Below are 6,406 nucleotides of genomic sequence, written 5' to 3'. Positions count from 1 at the left end.
GATCAGAAACTCCAGCAGCAGGGCCCAGGAGTCTGTGGTTTAACAAGTCCTCCAGGGAAATTGGATGCTTCCAGAAGTGTGAGAACCACTATAGTAGGGTATGTCATGGATGAAATTGTGAATTTAGCCAAAGTCACCAGAATGATCTATTTTTTTAAAGATGATATCTGCTAGAAAAGCAGATTTATTTTATTTTATTATTTTTTTAAAGATTTATTTATTTATTTATTTATTTATTTATTTATTTATTTATTTTAGACACACACAGAGAGAGAGGCAGAGACACAGGCAGAGGGAGAAGCAGGCTCCATGACGGGAGCCTGATGCAGGACTCGATCCTGGGACCCCAGGATCACACCCTAGGCCAAAGGCAGGTGCCAAACCGCTGAGCCACCCAGGGATCCCCGCAGATTTTATTTTAAAAAATTATTTATATTTATTTTTATATTTTGAAAGATTTTATTTTTTCATGAGAGACACACAGAGAGAGGCAGAGACATAGGCAGAGGGAGAAGCACGTTCCATGCAGGGAGCCTGATGTGGGACTTGATCCCAGGACCCCTGGATCACAACCTGAGCCAAATGCAGAAGCTCAACCACTGAGCCACCCACGTGTCCCCCAAATTATTTATTTTTAATTGAAGTATAGTTGACCTACAATATTATGTTAATTTAATTTCAGGTGTACAATATAGTGATTCAACAATTCTATACATGACACTATCCTCACCATGATAAGCGTAGTTGCCATCTGTCATCATACATTATTACAATATTACCGACCATATTCCCTATGCTGTACTTTTCATCCCCATGACTTATTTATTTTATAAATAAAGTGGAAAATAAGTGGAAGTTTGTACCTATTTTTTATTTTATAAATAAAGTGGAAAATAAGTGGAAGTTTGTACCTCTTAATCCCCTTCACCTATTTTGCTCATCCCCCATCCACCCCTCCTCTGGCAACTACCAGTTTGTTCTGGGTATTGATCAATCTGGCTTTTTGCTTGTGTACTTGTTTTGTTTCTTAGATTCCACATATAAGTGAAATAATATGGTATTTGTCCTCTTCTGTCTGACTTATTTCACTTTAGCATAATGTCACCTGAGTCTGTCCATGTTGTTGCAAATGGCAAGATTTTTCTTTTCTTTTTTTTTTTTTTTTATGACAGTAACATTTTGTTTTGTATATATGCCACATCCGTATTCATTCATATTCCCAAGGATATTTAGGTTGCTTCCATATCTTGGCTATTAGAAATAATATAATGAACATGAGGGTGTTTTCCTTTTCTTCAGGTAAATGCCCAGAAGGGGGATTATTGGATCATATAGCACTTCTAATTTTTCTTTTTTTTAAGACTTTTTTTTTTTTAAGATTTCATTTATTTATCCATGGGAGACATAGAGAGAGGCAGAGACACAGGCAGAAGGAGAAGCAGGCTCCATGCAGGGAGCCTGATGTGGGACACGATCCCGGGTCTCCAGGATCACACCCTGGGCTGAAGGTGGCACTAAGCCGCTGAGCACCTGGGCTGCCCTTTTTTAAGACTTTGTAAAAATATTTTATTTATTTATTTATTTATAATAATTTTTTATAATAATTTTTAAAAAGATTTTATTTATTAATTATGAATCTTTTTTAAAAAAGATTTTATTTATGACACACACACACAGAGGCAGAGACACAGGTGTTGGACCCTGGCTCACGGGTGCCAACGTGTCCCGGTGGACGCCCCAGAGACTCAGACCCCAGACAGGCAGATGCAATTAGCAAGAGGGTTTATTGGACGTTTGCGCAAACGGGCTCTCCGCCTCACAGGTGGCAGAGCGCCCCGATTAGCAGGCATCTTTTAAAGGCAAAAAACCGCGGGAGTAGCATAGCATTCGGGTTATGACATGATTGATTTCTTTGAAGGTCAACACGACCATGTTCAGGGACTTTTCCAGTCAGGGCGAGGGGGGGGGATAGTTTTCTTATCTCGGAAAAACAGAATGTTTTTGTTGCTTGAATTCATGGGAGGCGCCTGGATGGGCTGCCTCAGAGTCAGGCCTGGTCCCACTCACGGGGGCGGGGGTGTGAGGTTTCTTCACAGGTAGAGGGAGAAGCAGGCTCTGCTCAAGGAGCCTGACATGGGACTCGATCCCGGGTCTCCAGGATTACACCCTGGGCTGAAGGTGGCGCTAAACCACTGAGCTACCCAGGCTGCCTTATTTTAAAGATTTTATTTATTTATTCATGAGAGACAGGGAGAGAGGCAGAGACATAGGCAGAGGGAGACACAGGTTCCCTGCGGGGACCGAAATATGGGACTCGATTCCAGGACCCCAGAATCACACCTTGAGCAGAAGGCAGATGCTCAACTGCTGAGCCACCCAGGCATCCCATCATATATTGTATTATGTAATATACTACATGATGTAGTATACATATAGATACATTATATATAACTATATAATCACCACAATATAATGATTAATTAGCATTAATTATATGTATAATCAGTAGGCTGTAATTATTTATAACTATATATGTATTTCTTGGAGAAAGAGATCTGACCTCTGTTTCCCCCTTCAGACTCATCCTGTAAAAAAGCATTGCCATGTGCCCTGTTGCCACAGTGACTAGTCCTTCACCTTGCCCTGCCCCTTTGTGCCCTGGGCCTTTGCTCTTACTGTTCCTCCTGAAACACTCTTCCTCCAGCTGATCACAAAGCTGGGAGTGCTTCTCATCCGCAGGCTTCCATCTCCATGTGTCCTCCCAAAACAGCCCTTTTCTGACCACTGTACCTAAAGGAGACCTCTCCTTCCATCCCATTTCCCTCCGACACTTGTATCCACTGATTTTCTCAGCAGTGATGAAGGGTAGTTGGAAGGCAGGCAGGCAGGCCGGGACCTGGGGCCCCCTGCCCTAAGAGGAAACCACCCTTAAAAGGATTTTGTACCACCCTGGAAGTGACGTAAGAATGAGTTAGGGGCAGATGGGGCTAGGCAGGGAAAGATAAGGGAAAGGCCCCAGAGTCAGGCTCCTATCCATCCCAAAGAAACAGAGATAAGACAGTAAAAAGAGAAAAAATATACCTGGCTCCCTAGGTATATTTAGGGAGTAACCCCCCCCCCCCCCCTTAATAGCTACTAAAAAATCCCAAATGTAGAGAAATGTTACTGAGGAGATATTAACCAGAGAGAAGGGAACACCTTGTTTGTGCTCATGATATTTACAAAGAAACATCTTATTTGTTACAAGTCCACCATGTTTGTTCTAAATATAGACATGATACTTATGAATCCACCCTGATATTGATAAGAAATTTACCAAGTTCCCTGGGCAGATTAAAAGACAGACCATCAAAGTCCTCAGTGGCAACCCTGTTGGGACCTCTCTCCCTTTTGAGAGCTTTCTCTGTATTTCTGCCTAATAAATTTCTATCACTTTGCTTACTCTGTCATCCGCAAGATTCATGCAAGATTCACTCATTCTTTGACTCCGTGAGACAAGAACCAAGTTCTTCCGTATCAGGAGCCCTCCACCCTTTCCCATGTGATAGGTGACAAAAACCTAATTGGATGACAGGCACAGGGGAGGGTTGATCAAATTAAAACAGTGCACTGGCAAGCCCATCAAAACCTCTAGACTTAGAAACTCTGATGGGAACCCTCTTGGGTCCCTCCCTCCTCAGGAGCTTTGTACTATCCCTTTGCTATTGCCCAGTAAGCCTTGCTTTGCTGCCCACCACTCTGTGGTCTTCATCCTTCCAAGTAGCGTGACCAAGAACCAAGAGCACTGCCAGAGGAAAGAGTCTTGTAACAAGAGCACATCTCCCAAGTGGCGAATGCATTGTTCGTGTGTGTGTGTGTGTGTGTGTGTTACTTGCTAACCAAACGTCTGCCTCACTAGAACATAAGCTCCGCATCTGTTCTGTTCACCACCCCAGCGCTGGGTAAGTAGTAGGTACTCAGTAACTGTTGGCCAGATGAAGGAGTGGATGAATAACCCTGCTTGGTGACCTGCTAGATAAGCTTTACCTGTAGAACAGAGACAGGAGGGGTACCCGCCACACAGTGTGGTGTGAATTAAATGAAATAGTGCACAAACTTGGGGTAATGGTACTTAGCTCATTGTAAGATTTCAACAGTTACTATTCCCATTCTCTTGTCACTGAGTCCTAGGCTCACCTTTTTTTTTTTTTTTTTTTTTTTTTGAGGGAGGGGGATTTATAAAGCTTGCTTAATATCAATGAATTTTTTTTTCCAGAATTAGGATTTGTGAAAGAATAAACAGTACAGAGTTCTTCCTTATGGACAAAAGCTCCCTGGAACATTAAAGATCCAGCCACACCCACCTCATACAAAACACTATGAAAAAGCAGAATCAACCATTTATTAATTCTTAGCTTTTTCCCATCTTGGAGCATGCAAAAGCAAGATTGTCTTTCTTGACAATATGTATGTATCTATGTTTTTTAAAGTTTATTTTTTATTGTAACTCACATCTGAGTCTTTAAACAACTATGAAGGAGAAAGGTGGATAGACCACTGACAATGCTTGTTTCTTCTTGGCCACAGGAACAAAGGCAGAGTTCAGACTGGGCCTCTGAGGGTAAGGCTCCTGACCCAAACCGACCCCCCCGCACTGAGGTCCTAATCACAAAAATTAAGCTGTTTTGGTAACAGGTTCCTAGACAGTCTCGTGACCTATTTCCAGGGACTGCATGGCTTTGTCATGCTCATCACTGCGGTGGAGAGGAAATCACCAGAATGAACATTCTCTCTTTGGAGAGACTTCATGGTTTCCAGGCAGAGCATCATTGTGTCTCCACTTCATTTCCCTCCGGGCTTTGTGGCCAGTGCGACTCAGCCTTTTGGCACACTTTCAGTACCAGCGCCTCTCTGTGATTTCAACCTTGCCCTCGGAGTTGGGCTCTTTCAACTGGAGCAGGACCTTGAACTCCCATTGGAACCCCTAGAGGAGGGTTCTGCTTGGTCCGAAAATTTTTTCCAGCAGATGGGCCTCCAGAGGAAGCACAGACGGCTTCAGAAAGTACTTAAACCTACACCAGTACTGTTGAGTGTGCATAAGGAGCCAATTCCTGGAATAAGAATACTCCTTGCTGGCTCCTGGGCTGTGTGATCGGTGCTGGGTCTTCATCATGAAGGGCACCATTGCTGACTGGGAAGGAATCTGCAGGAAGAGGTTGGCTCAACTCTTGACCTGCTGGAGGCAACCTTGGTCTAGTCATTGAACCTCCTGGGCTGTCAGAGTTTACTCCATCAAGTATTTACTGAGTGCATGCACACAGTTCTAATGCTGGAGAAATGGTCATGAACTATTAAAACTCCTTGCTTTCATGGATTATATTCTTTTTTAAAAATTATTTATTTGAGACAGACCATGAATGGGGGTGGGAGAGAGGAAGAAGCAGATTCCCCCGAGCAGGGAGCCCTATGCAGGGCTCTATACCAGGACCCTGGGATCATGACCCAAGCCAAAGGCAGATGCTGAACCAGCTGAGCCACCCAGGTGTCCCTGGAACTTATATTCTGAGATCTCCAATGGTCTAGATATTTTCTCTTAGATCCTGTGTCATGCAAGAGCTGGAATGATCTGGCTGAGTTTTGAGCAGATGAAGAACGAGGATGGCCTAGCCTAAGGACTTGGGACGGGATGGGGAGTCCTTGGCTTAATTTCACTCGGTTCTAGCAGGTTTCTAAAATCATTTGGCAGATTTCCTTGAACTGTCCTTGAGAGTTTGCTTGATATGGTACCACATCTGATGGTGTGCCTGCAGCTCTTCTCTCTGAGAGCACATCAGAATTTGAGGAGTTGGGACGCCTGGGTGGCTCAGCCGTTGAGCGTCTGCCTTTGTCTCAGAGCATGATCCTGGAGCCCTGGGATCCAGTCCCACATCAGGCTCCCTGCAGGGAGCCTACTTCTCTCTCTCTGCCTGTGTCTCTCTGACTTTCTCTCTCTCTCTCCATATCTCTCATGAATAAATAAATAAATTCTTTTTAAAAAAAAAAAAGGAATTTGAGAGTTAGAGGACTGCCAGAGGAACCCAGGCCTCCTGCCTTCTGGTTCAATGCTTTTGCTCTACAAACTCAAACAAATGGGGTTTACCTGCTTTCGGGAATTCAATTCCAGGAAGGGGTCTGATTGGCTCTGCTGAGATCCCTCCCTTGTAGCAATCACTGTTGCTGAAGCCATGCGGTGAGCTGGTCGGTCAGGTCAGGGGTCCAGGGCTTATTAGGGGACCAAGTAGGTGGGAAAGTTTGCCAGGGAGCCAAGAAAAGAGTGGTACCTTATTCCACAGGAGATGATAAAAACTTGTCCTCAACTTCTCACTCACCCCCCACCCCTTTTTAATGATTACATGTTTTTAAACAACCAGGACAATGCGCAGATATT

The 6,406-nt window shown here is 43.9% G+C and overlaps 1 long non-coding RNA gene across 1 annotated transcript; it reads left to right on the top strand.

The window, feature by feature from the left end:
• The first annotated feature begins 4,254 nt into the window (after positions 1 to 4,254).
• LOC112922123 (uncharacterized) lies at positions 4,255 to 5,356 on the top strand. The gene is made up of 2 exons (XR_003235388.2): positions 4,255 to 4,446; positions 4,567 to 5,356. It is a non-coding gene; the product is annotated as an uncharacterized lncRNA (long non-coding RNA).
• The last annotated feature ends 1,050 nt before the right edge of the window (positions 5,357 to 6,406 follow it).

The sequence above is a fragment of the Vulpes vulpes genome, chromosome 1, assembly GCF_048418805.1.
Source record: "Vulpes vulpes isolate BD-2025 chromosome 1, VulVul3, whole genome shotgun sequence".
Lineage (NCBI taxonomy): Eukaryota > Metazoa > Chordata > Mammalia > Carnivora > Canidae > Vulpes > Vulpes vulpes.
The sequence above is the reverse complement of the archived record's forward strand: the minus strand, read 5'-3'. Positions and strand labels throughout refer to the sequence as shown.